This window comes from Euprymna scolopes, chromosome 25 (genome assembly GCF_053919585.1).
Source record: "Euprymna scolopes isolate OS-2025 chromosome 25, ASM5391958v1, whole genome shotgun sequence".
NCBI classification, from domain to species: Eukaryota; Metazoa; Mollusca; class Cephalopoda; order Sepiida; family Sepiolidae; genus Euprymna; species Euprymna scolopes.
In genome coordinates, this window is record NC_136506.1 from 54,058,741 (window position 1) to 54,074,817 (window position 16,077).

Consider the following 16,077-nt stretch of genomic DNA (forward strand, 5'->3'; position numbering starts at 1 on the left):
GACCAAAGTAATGATGTCTTCTAGTGTAATATGACCAAGGTAATGATGTCATCTAGTGTAACATGACCAAGGTAATGATGTCTTCTAGTGTAACATGACCAAAGTAATGATGTCTTCTAGTGTAACATGACCAAGGTAATGATGTCATCTAGTGTAACATGACCAAGGTAATGATGTCATCTAGTGTAACATGACCAAGGTAATGATGTCTTCTAGTGTAACATGACCAAGGTAATGATGTCTTCTAGTGTAACATGACCAAAGTAATGATGTCTTCTAGTGTAACATGACCAAGGTAATGATGTCTTCTAGTGTAACATGACCAAGGTAATGATGTCTTCAAGTGTAACATGACCAAGGTAATGATGTCTTCTAGTGTAACATGACCAAAGTAATGATGTCTTCTAGTGTAATATGACCAAGGTAATGATGTCATCTAGTGTAACATGACCAAGGTAATGATGTCTTCTAGTGTAACATGACCAAGGTAATGATGTCTTCTAGTGTAACATGACCAAGGTAATGATGTCATCTAGAGATCAGCATATCATGGAGGAGAGATGGTATTATACATTGAAAAAGTGTTGGATGAAGTAAATATGAAAAATTCACTATTTGATTATCATCGCTGACTAGTTTCCTGAATCATTTAGTAATATATGATCTTTGTATAGCATTTTCTTGAAGTAAGATCTCTTGTCAAGACACAATCTTAACAAGTACTATGAATATGGTTCATGTGGCTGAAGATAAATTATAGGTGCCAACATGTTTAAATTCTTCTACACTTTCAAATATCAAAAGATGGACAATATCAAGTGGGCATCATTTTGCTCTTCATTTCATTCACAAACCCGCAGTTATTGTTATGAGCCGATCGAACATCCAATTAGCAGTGATTAAAGCACACGATTTGTCATTATGTGTAATGTAATATATATACATATATATAAATATGTTGGATGTGATAACTAATGGCTACACATATGCAAACATGTTTCAGTGACCACCCTGCCAGGGAAAATCACCTCATCAGGCCAAGAATATCCACAAGAATATCCGTCAAAAACATTACCTCTTTTTATAATTAAAACCAATAAATGGGATATCATTTCCAAGGTTAAGACAGGGGTAACCAGATAAGATAGGTTATCACATTATACACATTGATGTGGGATATAATTTTATAGTTATGCTTTTTTTTCTGCTCGATGTTGTAAGCAGCGTGCGATTCCATGTTTGATACTGTATGGGTGATGGGAGTTGAAGTTAAGGTATTGTCCGGTGAAGGTAGGCTTGCGATATACGGATGTCTTAAACCCATGCTCTGTGCGTGATATGAGTATATCAAGGAAGGTCAGTTGGTTATCTTTTTCTTTCTCCATTGTGAACTGTATCGATGGTCTTATTGAGTTCACATGGTCTAGGAGAGCCTGGATGTCTTCCTGATGGGGCCAGACTATGAAGGTGTCATCAATGTATCTTAGCCACATGGTTGACTTTAAGGGAGCTGAACCTAAGGCCATGTCTTCGAAGTATTCCATGTATATGTTTGCCATCATTGGCGATCGAGCAGAGACAATAAGTAGCGATACCATTACATACCACCAAGAAATGGTCAGGTTGAAGAATACCCTCCGTCATAACAACTACCCTGATAACATGCTATCCACCAGACGTGTTAATAGTATAAGAGAGGAGAATGAAACCCAAAAACCTCCAACGGTCTGTCTACCATACATACGAGGAATCTCCGAAAAGATTCAGAGAATATGTGCCCCCTACAACATCAGGACGGTATTCAAGAGTGAGTCAACACTCAGACGACACCTGGTACGAGTGAAGCCCCACATGGAGGAGAACATGACCAAAAACTGCATATACTCCATCCCATGCTGTTGCAGAAAGGTTTACAAGGGTGAAACATGCCGCCCCCTCAAAGTAAGGGTGAAAGAACACCGAAAAGTGGTAACTAAAGGGGAGACGGAAAAATCGGGTATAGCCAACCATGTCTGGATGGAGAGGGGGGACCATCGCCCCCTATGGGATGAAGTAGAAATTATAAAAAGAGAGACCCACTGGAAAGTGAGAAAACTTAAAGAAACAGCTCACATACTCGGACATAACAACCTACTGAGCAAACCAAGCATAGAGCTGAATGCAATTTGGACACCTCTGATAGAGAGAGAAAACCTTGAATAACAACATAGGTTTAACATTAACAAAAACAAACTAAGTGACATATGGTCGAGTGGTCTTAGACGTTGTATCAAAGTTTACAGTTACCCAAAGGTGCTGAGTTCAATCCTGAACGAAAGCAGTAAAAAGTAACATTCAAAACAGAGAATCAGCAACTATGTCCCAGAGCTTAGCTGGAGTCAGAACACGGTACCCCCGTAATAATAATAAAGGGTTGGGTTCGAGACTCCAAATAAAACGATACAAAACACCTGATGAAGGCCGGAGGGCAAAACGGCCGAAACGTTGTGACGATAAGAACCAAGATGAGGAAGTCAGTCCGACAATCTCAATCAATGAAAGCATCTCATCTCAAAAATACAGACAATATTTAAAGGCATTTTATAACCGACCAATGCTGAGCAGCCTGCTTACTAGCATAATAAAAAATAATTTGCTTTGAACTACCATTTATGTTTACGTCTATTTATCAGGTACAATGGAGAATTAGCTCAGTAATAACTACGAAATCTTCATGGATTAAAAAATATATAAGCATATTTTACGACTGGTTCCATTTGAAACACACCTGTATACTAATCAATTTCATCATGGGCAACGTGGATACCCCCACAAAAAAAATAAAAGAAGTACATGATACCCTCTCCACCAGATATTTTGGCAGAAGGGCTACAAAGAGAAGAAACTATTCTCCTCCCCCCAAAAAATAATCATTACAACTTTTGTTTCAATAAAAATAGCAGCGAATGCCTGTGCGATTCCCCTCTCCCTCCCCCAAAATCTACCAAAAATTAATTCCAAAAACAATTAAATGAAATTTCTTGTTATGTTTAGTTTCGGAACAGTTTCATCGTTCTATACAAGTTCTGAGAGTTGACTGGTTTGCAGTAGACAGAACAGTTGAATCCACAGAGCAAAAGATTCCTCCCGTGTCGAGACAAAAAAAAAACATATGCGAAATTGCTACAGAAAAGGTTTAATATTTATGGAGCAATTCTGGTTTCTGATTGGTTGGTAGCAGAACGTGAATTAATTCGATTTGTCAGTTCCTAGCAGCATCGTTTATAAATAGAATCGCCGGACTGTGTGGGATCATACCCCATTATTAAAACAAAAATATTGTAACAATTTTATATTTCTAATGTAATCCCCCCCCCCTAAAAAAAATGAATTTGTCATATTTTGGGGTTCATTCTGTTTATAAAATTGTTAGGTGAAAATACAGAATAGTCTCATAAAAATTAATTAAATTTATCATAATTTTATGTTGCAAATGTAATTTCCGCTATCCCCCCACCAAAAAAATTGTATTTGTCATGTTTTGCCCCCACCAACAACATCAAACTTAAAAAAATGCTACAGATGACATGTCTCGTTGAACGCGTTGTGGCCAAGAAGTGGGTGCTTATTTTATGTTAAGTTTATATAGAAAAGTAATCCCTCACGCTAAAATGTTAATTTTCTTTCTTTTTCTTTTTCAAAATTTCTTCTTTCATATTTATAAAGACTATTTAAACGTATTAGGCCCCAAAAAAGTAGGTCGTAATTTTTTTTTCTTTTTTCTAGCGGTCACGTCGTAAAATTTAACCATTTTAAATTTAAGATGTTAAATAAATTATAAAGAAATTCTGTTTCACAGGCAATTAAACACACTTGCTATGGTATAATTACTATAATAAATCCTGGGCAACACCAATTAAATTTTATAAACAAAAAAAAGGAGCAGATAATGTATGGGATGATGGATTTTGTTCACATGGAAAATTGGCCCTGTGTCTGACTAACTCTGCCCTTGTGGGGATGCAAGTAAATGAGGACATTAGTTTTAATTATTTTTCTCTAACAAATAAAAAAGGTTACTTAAAAATAAAGAATAAGTGAAAAAAAATTTCCTCCAAAATAAAAATAATAATTCGGCTTAGAAGAATATTTCAAAATGAAAACAAATCTATTACAGAAAATATTTAATAACGTGCTCCATTTAAAACAATTTTTCACTTAAACTATCACAGTTATTTCCCCTTTGTTTTCTGGTTTGAAAATTAAACGGTTTCAGATTTCAGATAAAATAAGTTAAATCAAATATAAATTGAAATGAAAATAAACAAAATAATTAATTTTTTTTAATTAGTACAGTTGAAACAAAGCTATTATGTCGAATAAGTAATATCATTGAGCTAATTATTTAAATAGATTTAATTTAATGTGATATATGCTAATGACCGTAACTCAATCAATGTAGATGTGGTTTGAAGAATGCTATATATAGAAATTATGTATAAAATATGTCTCCTTTGACAGAAGTATCTTATCATGGGCATTAATATTTCTTGACCAGGAGAGGTGTACACACGGATGGCCTTTATATTTCTTTGATCATTGAGAGTTGTACACGCAGACAAACATACACACGAACACTACTACTTTATATATATATATAGATATCTTGCAAAAATGGCAAGAAAGACCTCGCTGGCAAACACTAATGAAAATTCTGAAGAATGATGGACTCTGCCATTATCGAAACTTTACAAATCATACATGAATATTTTGTAAATATTCCTTTGAAATATCAAATCTATTTTACGGTCCTGGTATGACCTTATATATGTATATCTGATGGTGAGGCCCCAGCTTGTGGGTTTTGGGGAGTGTGGAGCCACCCCTTAATTGCCATTGCTCCCAGGTTCACTCTGACCCGAAGTGGTAGTACGTGTTAGGGTCCCAACTATGGGTTAAATACAAACTAAAAAATACCCAAATATATCCTATTAAAACATTTTTCTTCAAAATCAATGGATTCGGCATTAAACAACCTGAAAAGGGTTGATATGCCATAAAACAAAAACAACCAACCAAATCTATTTTACAAACATAATTGAAATTTGTATTTCATTTTGTATTAATTTGCACACCTAATTCTCTTTGAATAAATGTTAACTGACAAATAGAGAATTAAGTTAATTTGGAAATACTGACTTTAGGTACCAGCAATGCGCGCCACAGATTTATCCCCCCCCGCCCTACATTGTAACATCATCATCATCATCATCATGACGGGCTCCTTGCCTGAACCAATGTGACTCTTCTTCTCCAGAGTTTCCTGTCTTCCATCAGCTGCCTCAGATCTTCAGGTTCACAGTTGGCGTCGTGTGCTATTTGCTGGATGTATGTGGATCTAGGTCATCCTTTGCTTGCATGTCCATGTCGTGGAGTCCATAGTAATATATCACTCACCAATTCATGCTTGCTCCTCTGACAATGACCAGCAAATCGTAGGCGTCTTTCTCTGATGGTATTAGATATGGCAGGTAGGTTGCCATAAAGTTGCTGCTTCATGGGAGGATTTTGCCAAGATATATTTAATACTGTTCATAGCATACGAGTGTATTTGCCGTCTAGTTTTCTTTCCAATCTTTTGGTGAGTGTCCAGGTTGTAGCACCGTAAACAAGGACAGACTCTACCACTGCCCTAAATAACTGCCTTTTCATTGTAACTATAATTAAATATTATCATCCTAACATTTTTACCATTTAAAAGAAGCTTCAAATAAGCTAATATTTAAAAAAATTTTTTTACAGCATATGAAAATAAAAATGCGAGACTAAAATCATGTTTACATTATCGACTCTTTAAAGCAACATTCCTATGAGTAACGTTTTTGAAGTCATAAACATACCCATGTTTAAAAATCTAGAAAAAATCAAATAATAGTCAGATGAAATTTTCTGTATTTATTCATTTTCAAAATAACACATAATAAAAGTAGGTTTCATTAAACATATGAGAGAAAATGGTCTTTTTAGGTGTTCTACCTAGTTTCATGTTAAAAAAATAAAAATAAATTTAGGCCCATAAAAATTGCAACACTTTTTAAAGCTGAAGAGTTCAAATAATTAAAAAAAATAGTAATTTTTAGATATATAAACATCCATTATTTATTTCACTTACCTTAAAATTAGACATAAAATCAATATTATGTTAAAAAAATCAACGCTTTTTCTTGATAATTTTTAAATCATAAAAAAAAAAAAAAATAGAATTCTAAAGAATAATTATTAAAAAAAATTTTTTTAAATGATATTAAATTCCACTATTCCATGATATAAAATTTAAACAGAATTTGGTACTGGTCGCGGTAAGAGTTCCCTGCCGAACACCCTCCAAAAACAATGATGTCTCCCGTTTCTCGCGCAGCCGCAAAGGACATGTTTTAGTTGCCATAGTAACAACACTTTTTATCGACATTGTTTTACTGTTTAAAGACATTACTACACATTTATTAATAATATCTCACTTTTAATCACTTTTATCGACTTTTTAAAACTTTTTTTTTTACTCTTTTTAAATGACAACGTTAATGTTTATGAATATTGAAATAAAACATTACTACACATTTATTAATATCTTTTTTTTTCTTTACTGTTTATGTGTCAATTTTATCGACTTTTTTTTTTACTGTTTATGTGTCAATTTTATCGACTTTTTCTTTTCTTATATTGAATATTGAAATAGAAGACATTACTACACATTTATTAATAATATCTTTTTTTTTTTTTTTTACTGTTTTACTGTTTGTGTCACTTTTATCGACTTTTTCTTTTATGAAACTTATCGGCGGTTCTTGTAATTTACTTACCACAAAATGATGATAGAATAATAAATTTACTTACGGTTAATCAATGTTATTTTCTTTTTTAAATAGCATTTTCTTTTTAAATGACGTTTTTACTGTTTATGAATATTAAAAGAAAAATAATTACTAAACATTTATTAATAAGAAAATGGGTGCTAGTGCACTTATGATCCGCGCTATATTTTAAATCGTATTTCTAAAAACACCTGTTATAAAAAACCAGTACCCAGAAGGTACTGGTTTTTTATAACAGGTTTCCAAAAAATATATTCATATCAAAGAATATATGACTATTGGCAAAGTTAAAATCGGAAAACTAGCATCAAAATAAACAAATTTGTTTTGATTTGAATTGATGGAGTGTCAACTTTATTTTTGCATTTTTTTATCAATGCTTCCAAAGTATGTATTATCACGACATGGTGTCAGAAGTGGGATCCTCTAAAGAATCAAAGGAACAGTAACAATATTACCCTAAAAAAAAAAAAAAAAAAAAAAAAAACGAACATTTTCGGGATCTAAAAAAAATTAATACAAAAACACACGTGGTGTCGGTATTTTTCTCGCAATCGACGATGAATACATATTCGCAACTACCACCTCCAACAATCGATTGGAACACTTCAAATTTGGCCAAATCAATGGACCGATTTATCAGGCAAGTTCATTTATATTTCGACGGCTCAATGAAAGACGTAGATTCAGACACAAAGTTAAATTACTTGCTAATATGGTCTGGTATCGAGGGCCAGGAAATAAGTGACACTTTTCCCTTTCGACAGGGAGAAGAAAGGACATTGGATAAATATATCCAATTTTTTAAGGAATATGCGAATCCGCGATCGAACTTTTGTGTAGCTAGACACAACCTACTAAAATGTAAACAAAAAGCGGATGAATCGGCACACGCATTTCTAAGTCGGCTGCGTCAGACAGCCAAACAGTGTGAATACGGTCGGACGGTGGAAGAGACCATTGTGTTGGACCTATTCATATTCGGTATTTATTTACAGTCTGCACAAAAGTCCCTAATAAGAGAAGGAAGCGATCTCACGATCGAGAAAGCACTCGGAATCGTCGAGACAGAAGAAGCCACGTGTAAACAAATGGAAGCATTACGTACAACAGCAGTAGAAGACAGCTCTACACTCGCAGTTAGAGCCAGACAGCCCAGTGGACCTACCACATGTGGTAATTGTGGCACAAAACACCATCAATATAAATGCCCAGCTAAAGGCAAATACTGCCTAAAATGCAATAAAAAGGGACACTTTGCTAAAGTTTGCCACTCTAAAATGGGAGACGAGGGGCACACACGCAGACAGTCATTCCAGCCACAGAGGAAATATAATAAAAATAAAATCCACATGGCAGCAGCACATATGGGTAGCAACGACGACAGTTCCACAGAGGAGCTGTACTTTCACACAGTAAAGGAATTACCGTTAGCGACCACAGAAGCTTTCACAAAACTGAAGATAGGCAACAGCAAAGCCCAAATAGAGGTTGACGCGAAAATCGACACAGGTGCAATGAGCAACCTGTTACCTAAACAGGTATTCAAGGAACTGAAAGGAGTACCACTGGAAAAATCAGCTATAAGGCTAATTGCGTTTGGAGGCTCAACGATAGACCAAGAAGGGACCTGTCGTTTAGGGGTCAGATCCCGCGACAAGTTCGTTAAAGCGACCTTTCACGTGGTGAAATCAAGAGACCCTATACTAATAGGACTCCAAACATCAAGAGAATTTTTCAATGCTATTCGACTCCATTGGTTGTCTGCCAGGTGAACACACCATCCATTTAAACCCCGAAGTACCACCAGTTGTCCACCCACCACGTCGAGTCCCAATATCCCTAAAAGGAAAGTTGAAATTGGAGTTGGACTCCTTAGAGGCCCAGGGAATAATTTCCCCTGTAAAGGACCCAACGCCCTGGGTAAACTCATTCGTCTGTACCACTAAAAGGAACGGATCGGTCAGGCTATGCCTCGACCCCCGAGACTTAAATAAAGCAGTGCACAGACCACACTATGCGACTCCGACATTCGAAGACATCACTGCGGAACTAGACAACGCTAGATGGTTCACAAAAGTCGATATCAAGTCCGGCTACTGGCATTTGAAACTGGACGAGAAGTCGAGACGTCTCACAACATTCATTACCCCACATGGCAGGTACATGTACAACAGGTACCCCATGGGAGTCAAATCTGCCCAAGATGAGTTCCAAAGAGCCATGCAGGAAAACTTCGGAGACCTCGAAAATGTCCTATCCATATGCGACGACATAGTAGTGTACGGATTCGAGGAAGACGGCAGTGACCATGACAAGGCACTGAGGCAGCTAATGTTTAGAGCAAGGGAAAGAAACTGCAGGTTTAATTCAGAGAAATTTGTGGTGAAAACCTCCGAAATCCCTTTCTACGGCCACATAATCTCAAGAGACGGTGTCAAGCCAGATCCCCGGAAAATAGAGGCGATCACACAGATGCAACCCCCCGAGGATGCAAAGCAGCTCACCAGCTTCCTAGGCCTGGTGAACTACTTGAACAAATTCTCTCCATGACTCGCGACACTGACAAAACCCCTACGTGAGTTAACATCGAAGAAGAATGACTTCACATGGTCTTCACAGGAACAACAGGCATTCGAAGAAATCAAAAAAGAGATCGGAAATCATACGACACTCCGATACTTCGACCCTAAAGAACCAATAGTGCTACAAGTAGATGCGTCTTCAATGGGTATAGGCGTGGCTCAGCTACAAAACGACAGACCAGTAGCATTCGCGAGCAAAGCACTTTCCGGACCAGAAACACGCTACTCAAACATAGAGAGGGAGATGTTGGCTATCGTCTTTGGCCTGGAGAAATTTCACAGTTACGTTTGGGGCCACAAAACGACAATTCATACGGATCACAAGCCATTGGAGTCGATAGCATTGAAAAATTTAGCACAAGCACCCCCAAGACTGGCTAGAATGTTATTGAAGGTCGAGGGATATGATTTTACTGTAAAATATACCCCAGGAAAAACAGTTCCAATTGCAGACTGCTTGTCACGAGTAGCACCCAGACCCAGTGGGCACATTGAAGGGATCGATCTCAACGTCCATAGCATGATCTCATACCTCAACTTTGCGCCGACGAGAGTTGAAGATATAAGAGTGGAAACATCCCAGGATCCACTCCTAAAGCAACTTGTAAGCATGGTATTGACCGGCTGGCCTTCCAACCGGGCTGACTGCCCAGGAATTCTCCTGCCATTCTGGAATTTCAGAGATGAGATTGGGGTCCAGGATGGAATTCTACTCAAGAGCCAGAGAATCATTATCCCAGCCTCATTGCAAAGAGGCATACTGGAAGAGCTGCATGCTTCACACCAAGGAGTAGAGAGAATGAGGTTACGAGCGCGTTCAGCGGTGTACTGGATAGGGTTAAATAAGGACATAGAAGATATAGTCCGAGAGTGCCACACATGCCAGAAATACCAAGCCAGTATCCCGCCCGAATCAATACTCCAGCACGAAACCCCTACGTACCCCTGGCAGTACGTCAGCACAGACTTGTTCACATTGGCAGGGAAAGAATATCTGCTTGTGGCAGATCAGTACAGCCGAAACCCCTTCGTACGACGCCTTCCGTCCGCCTCATCAATATCCGTTATTAGAAGTATTAAGACGATATTTGAGGAACAAGGAGTGCCGGAAATCTTGTACTCGGACAATGGTCCACAATTTACAAGTAAAGATTTCAAGGATTTCGCCAGGACGTACAGCTTCCAACACAGGACATCGTCCCCACATTACCCCAAGTCTAACGGATTCGCCGAAAGAATGGTGGGAACATGCAAGAAAATTTTGACGAAGGCAGGGGAAACTGCGATGATGGCTTACAGAGCCACGCCACTGTCATCAGACATTAAGTCCCTGGCAGAGTTACTCAACGGACGAAAAATACGGACACCCCTAGTATCCAAGCAACAACTTGGCGATGAGCAGACTAGGACAGCCATACAGAAACAGAAAGATCAGTCTAAGGTCTGCTATGACAGGAAACATAACAGACACCACTCCCACCTACATGCAGGACAGAATGTCTATGTCCAGCAGGAAAAAGCAAAGATATGGGAGCCTGGAAAAATTCAGCGCTCCAGCGTGACACCCAGATCCTACATAGTTGAATCTGAGAACGGTAACACCTATAGAAGGAACAGGCAGTTCCTCAGACCAGCTGGGAGGAGATCAACAACCGCAAATAGATCCGACCAACCTCGCCCCAGCGACTCTCCACCGGATCCCACCCAGAAGGAAGGTCCCCCCCTAAACAAATCGAACAGCCGACCACCGAACAACACTCCAGCGGCACGCCTTACACCCGAACTGAGAAACTCACCCCCGAATTAAGAAGATCTCAGAGACGAGTGAATGCTCCTCAGAAACTGAACTTATAGGTTACACTATCCTAAAAAAAGAGACAATACCATTACCCTAGAACAATGGAGACAAGCTAAATAATATATTAGAGACTATGTTATCCCTTAATCAGATAAAGGCTAAATATTGCCCTTGGACTATATACATATATATGGAAGGGAAGGGATGTCATAATATAGGCTAAGAGACTATTAGTCGCCTAGAGTTATGCCCCTTGGCCCGTGACGTATGAATCTCGTCCGCCATTGTTTCTCAGTGCAACGTTTACTACTAGACAATAAAGAACGCATTTTACACCACCTTCGAGTCTGTTTATCAATGCTTCCAAAGTATGTATTATCACGACAATTATTTGTTATTTATATTTTCGTCAACAGAGAAGACGTTACAATTAATTTAATTTATTAACTCTCATCTGTGTAGTCCGTTAAAAAATAAATCTATTTTTTTAAAGTCTTATATTATTTTTTATCCATTTTTATTAATGAAAATGTTTGTTTATCCATAAATTTCTGCAAAAAAAAAAAAAAAAAAACGTATAAAAAGTTTATCGAGTAACATAAATTTTGTTTTTTTGCAAGATTTTCTTACGTCGTGATATCATTAACATGGACTAGTTTTTTTGTAAGATATGAGAAATTACTTTTTTTTTGGGACTTATGTTACCATGCTAAAATAACGTTAGTATTTAGAAAGCCATTCTTACCATGGAGAGAGGGAGGAGTTTTGTAACTATTTTGTATTTTCACCTAACAATTTGATAAAAAATATCGTAAAACTTGAATTTCACTTGAAAATACGATTTAAAAAAAATAGGTAACATACGTACATAATCACCAATCACCATTATTATTAAATTTGTAATTTATTTAATGTAAAATAAAAGTAATACTCTTCAAATGTTAATATTTTTTTAAAATATAATTTATATTATTATTAATCATGAAACTATATAATAACGCAATTATTATAAATTAGGATAGTACGCAGCCAAATAGTTATAATAATTTTTTAAAATTTTGTTTAGATAAATATCAAAACCATTTTGCCAAGCTATGCATCAGTAAAACCTGGATTTCCGATTTTAGTTGGACAAATAAAAAAATGCAGGAGAAAAATAATACTGTACGGAACATAGCCAATGGGCCACAACTCATAACCAAAACAACAGTTTTTCAATATTTACGTATTATAAGAATGATTACTAATATTTATAACAACCGGCACAAACACAGGTATCAAAACAAAATTGATTTTATATATAGAATGTCAGTCCATCGGCCTATTGAATCTTCTACTGATATGTCCTTCCTAATGCTACCCTACGCGACATATCTGATGCCACCATACTCATACGGCATATCGGTTTTAATGATACTTCTAAAACTATGAGGGGCGTGCAATAAGTAATGCCCCTGACCCACTTTCAGTGGTCTGATCTAGCTCAAATTTTGCATGTGCAATGATTTATATCTCTACGGGTAATGTGGCAAATTACAACTCTGAACTAATTGTGGTTTCTGTTTTACAGATGTTTGAACTTAGTCAGGTGTGAAATGGAGCCTGTTGAATGTCGAGCTGTTTTTGTATTTGAAAGGAGACACACCATTGGAGACTTTTGAAATGAAAGAAACTTATGATGATAATGCCCCATCAAATGACCTTGTAAAATGCTGGCATTGTGAATTCAAACATGGCCGGAAGTCTGTGGAAACAGCTCCCAGACCTGGTCCCCCACCTTCTGCCATTGATGAGGCATCTGTCCGTCAAGTTGAGGCTGCCATTTTGGAAGATCGGCACATTACTATTCGCCAAATAGCCCAAGATGTCAAGATTAGTACAGGGTCTGTGGAAACTATCATTCATGACCTTATGCATATGCATAAGGTGTCTGTCAGATGGATTCCCAGCTTGCTCACACCATTCCAGAAGCGAGAACGCGTCAAGTGCTCGAGGATGAATTTGGAGATGTGCCAAGAAGATGAGTCAAAGTTTTTCAAAAGACTGATTACACAGGATGAAACCTGGGTCCATCACTATGATCCAGAGACCAAAGCCCAGTCAATGCAGTGGAAGCACTTGGACTCATCACCTCGAAAGAAGGCAAGGGTGCAGCCCTCCGCTGGCAAGGTCATGCTCACAGTCTTCTGGAATCAGGACAGAGTAGTGATGACAGATTTCCTGGCAAAAAGTACCACAATTACAGGAGCCTATTATGCTTCACTTTTGAGGAAATTAAGGGAAACTATCAAAATCAAGAGGCGGAGCAAGATCAGCAAAGGTACCCTTCTCCTGCAGGACAACACTCCGGGCTATAACTCGCAAGTGGCCAGATCAGAAGCACGAGCATATGGCTATGAAATAATCCCTCATCCTCCATGCTCCTCTGACCTTGCACCCTCTGACTTTCACCTCTTCCCAGCCATGAAGTTGTTTTTGAAAGGAAAGGGTTTCCCAGATGATGCAGCCTTGATTTCTGAAGTCATGTCGTGGTTGGAGGACCAACCTGGAGTGTTCTACAAAAACCGTCTCCAGAGCTGCATCAAACGATGGGAGAAATGCATAACTCTGGGTGGTTCCTATGTAGAGAAAGACTAATAACTGTAGCAAGTTTCGTTGCTCTACTGCTATGGGAAATGGATCAGGGGCATTACTTATTGCACACCCCTCATATACAGCCTGATTTTGTGGTTGAATCCCCTGGTATTTTTAACAAACAACCTGATAATTTTATGTTTAGCCTAAACAACACCTCTGGTATATCTGCTGCTTCTGCCCCTGATCCAAATGTTGCTGCAACTTGTGTTCACTGTATGAAATTGTTACAATAGTTTTGATTCATAATGGGGATCCCACACAGTCGGGCGATTCTATTTATAAATGATGCTGCTAGGAACTGACGAATCGAATTAATTCACGTTCTGCTACCAACCAATTCGAAACCAGAATTGCTCCATAAATATTAAACCTTTTCTGTAGCAATTTCGCATGTTTTTGCCGTCTCGACATGGTAAGAATATTTTGCTCTATGGAACTGTCTACTGCAAACCAGTCACCTTTCAGGACTTGTGTGTAACAATGAACCATCGGAAACTGTTTTGTCTACTACAAACCACTTACCTCTCAAGACTTGTTTAGAACAACGAACCATCGAAGACTGTTCTGAAACTAAACATGGCTTACACTTACTTTGAGCATTTCAAATAGAAAATTTTAAAAAGGGTGCAGATTGGGGGGGGGGAACATATCCTTACACCAAACATATTTGTAGCAGTTGTAAAAGATTGGTAAATGCTTTTCATTACAAATTAACACTTGCTTGGCAGACTATGCTCCGATCAATCGAGCCACATTATTTCAGTTTCAGAGAGAGTGAAGTAAAAATATTGTAGAATTAAATTCACTTTCTCAAGTATTTTTTTTTTCATGAAAATTCCTATGAAAGGCAAATTTTCCCTGGAAAGGAATGTTTAACGTAAAGTGTTATGTTGGCTATTAATACTCTTCGTTCAAGTGATAAATATGGAGAAGTGAATAGATTTAATACTATTCGTTCTAGTGATAAATATGGAGAAGTGAATAGTTTTAAGGAATCATTGATTCCTCGATTCCAGAAAAACCAAATGTATATACTGTTTCATTTAGGTGCAATTACTTATCAAAAAAATTAATAAATTTTCTTTCACAGATTGTAAAAACTACCACTTCAAAGTTAAGCCTACAAAGGGCTTTTTAAAGAAGAAACAACCATTATAGACCTCCAAATAGTAGGGATGAAAATTTTTTACGCGTTTCTTGATGCGTGTTTTGCACATCTGTAGACAATCATCTTACAAAACTTTGCTGACAATAACACAAGCCTTATTCCTTCAATAGAATCTGCGGTAAACAATAAAACAAACCTTATTCCTTCACTAGAACCAGCAGTAAACAATAAAACAAACCTTATTCCTTCAATAGAATCTGCTGTAAACAATAAAACAAACCTTATTCCTTCAAAAGAATCTGCTGTAACCAATAAAACAAACCTAATTCCTTAAATCGAATCATCTGTAAACAATAAAACAAACCTTATTCCTTCAATAGAATCTGCTGTAAACAATAAAACAAACCTTATTCCTTCAATAGAATCTGCGGTAAACAATAAAACAACCCTTATTCCTTCAATAGAATCTGCTGTAAACAATAAAACAAACCTTATTCCTTCAATAGAACCTGCTGTAAACAATAAAACAAACCTTATTCCTTCAATAGAATCTGCTGTAAACAATAAAACAAACCTTATTCCTTCAATCGAATCTGCTGTAAACAATAAAACAAACCTTATTCCTTCAATAGAATCTGCTGTACGCAATAAAACAAACCTTATTCCTTCAATCGAATCTGCTGTAAGCAAGAAAACAAACCTTATTCCTTCAATCGAATCTGCTGTAAGCAATAAAACAAACCTTATTCCTTCAATCGAATCTGCTGTAAGCAATAAAACAAACCTTATTCCTTCAATAGAATCTGCTGTAAGCAATAAAACAAACCTTATTCCTTCTATCGAATCTGCTGTAAACAATAAAACACACCTTATTCCTTCAATAGAATCTGCTGTAAACAATAAAACAAACCTTATTCCTTCAATAGAATTTGCTGTAAGCAATAAAACAAAGCTTATTCCTTCAATATAATATGCTGTAAACAATAAAACAAACCTTATTCCTTCAATCGAATCTGCTGTAAACAATAAAACAAACCTTATTCCTTCACTACAATCTGCTGTAAACAATAAAACAAAGCTTATTCCTTCAATAGAATC

The 16,077-nt window shown here is 37.0% G+C and overlaps 1 protein-coding gene across 1 annotated transcript in view; it reads right to left on the reverse strand.

The window, feature by feature from the left end:
• LOC145247254 (uncharacterized) overlaps positions 1 to 16,077 on the reverse strand; it is a 73,148-nt gene that overhangs the window by 2,790 nt on the left and 54,281 nt on the right. The window lies entirely within an intron of this gene.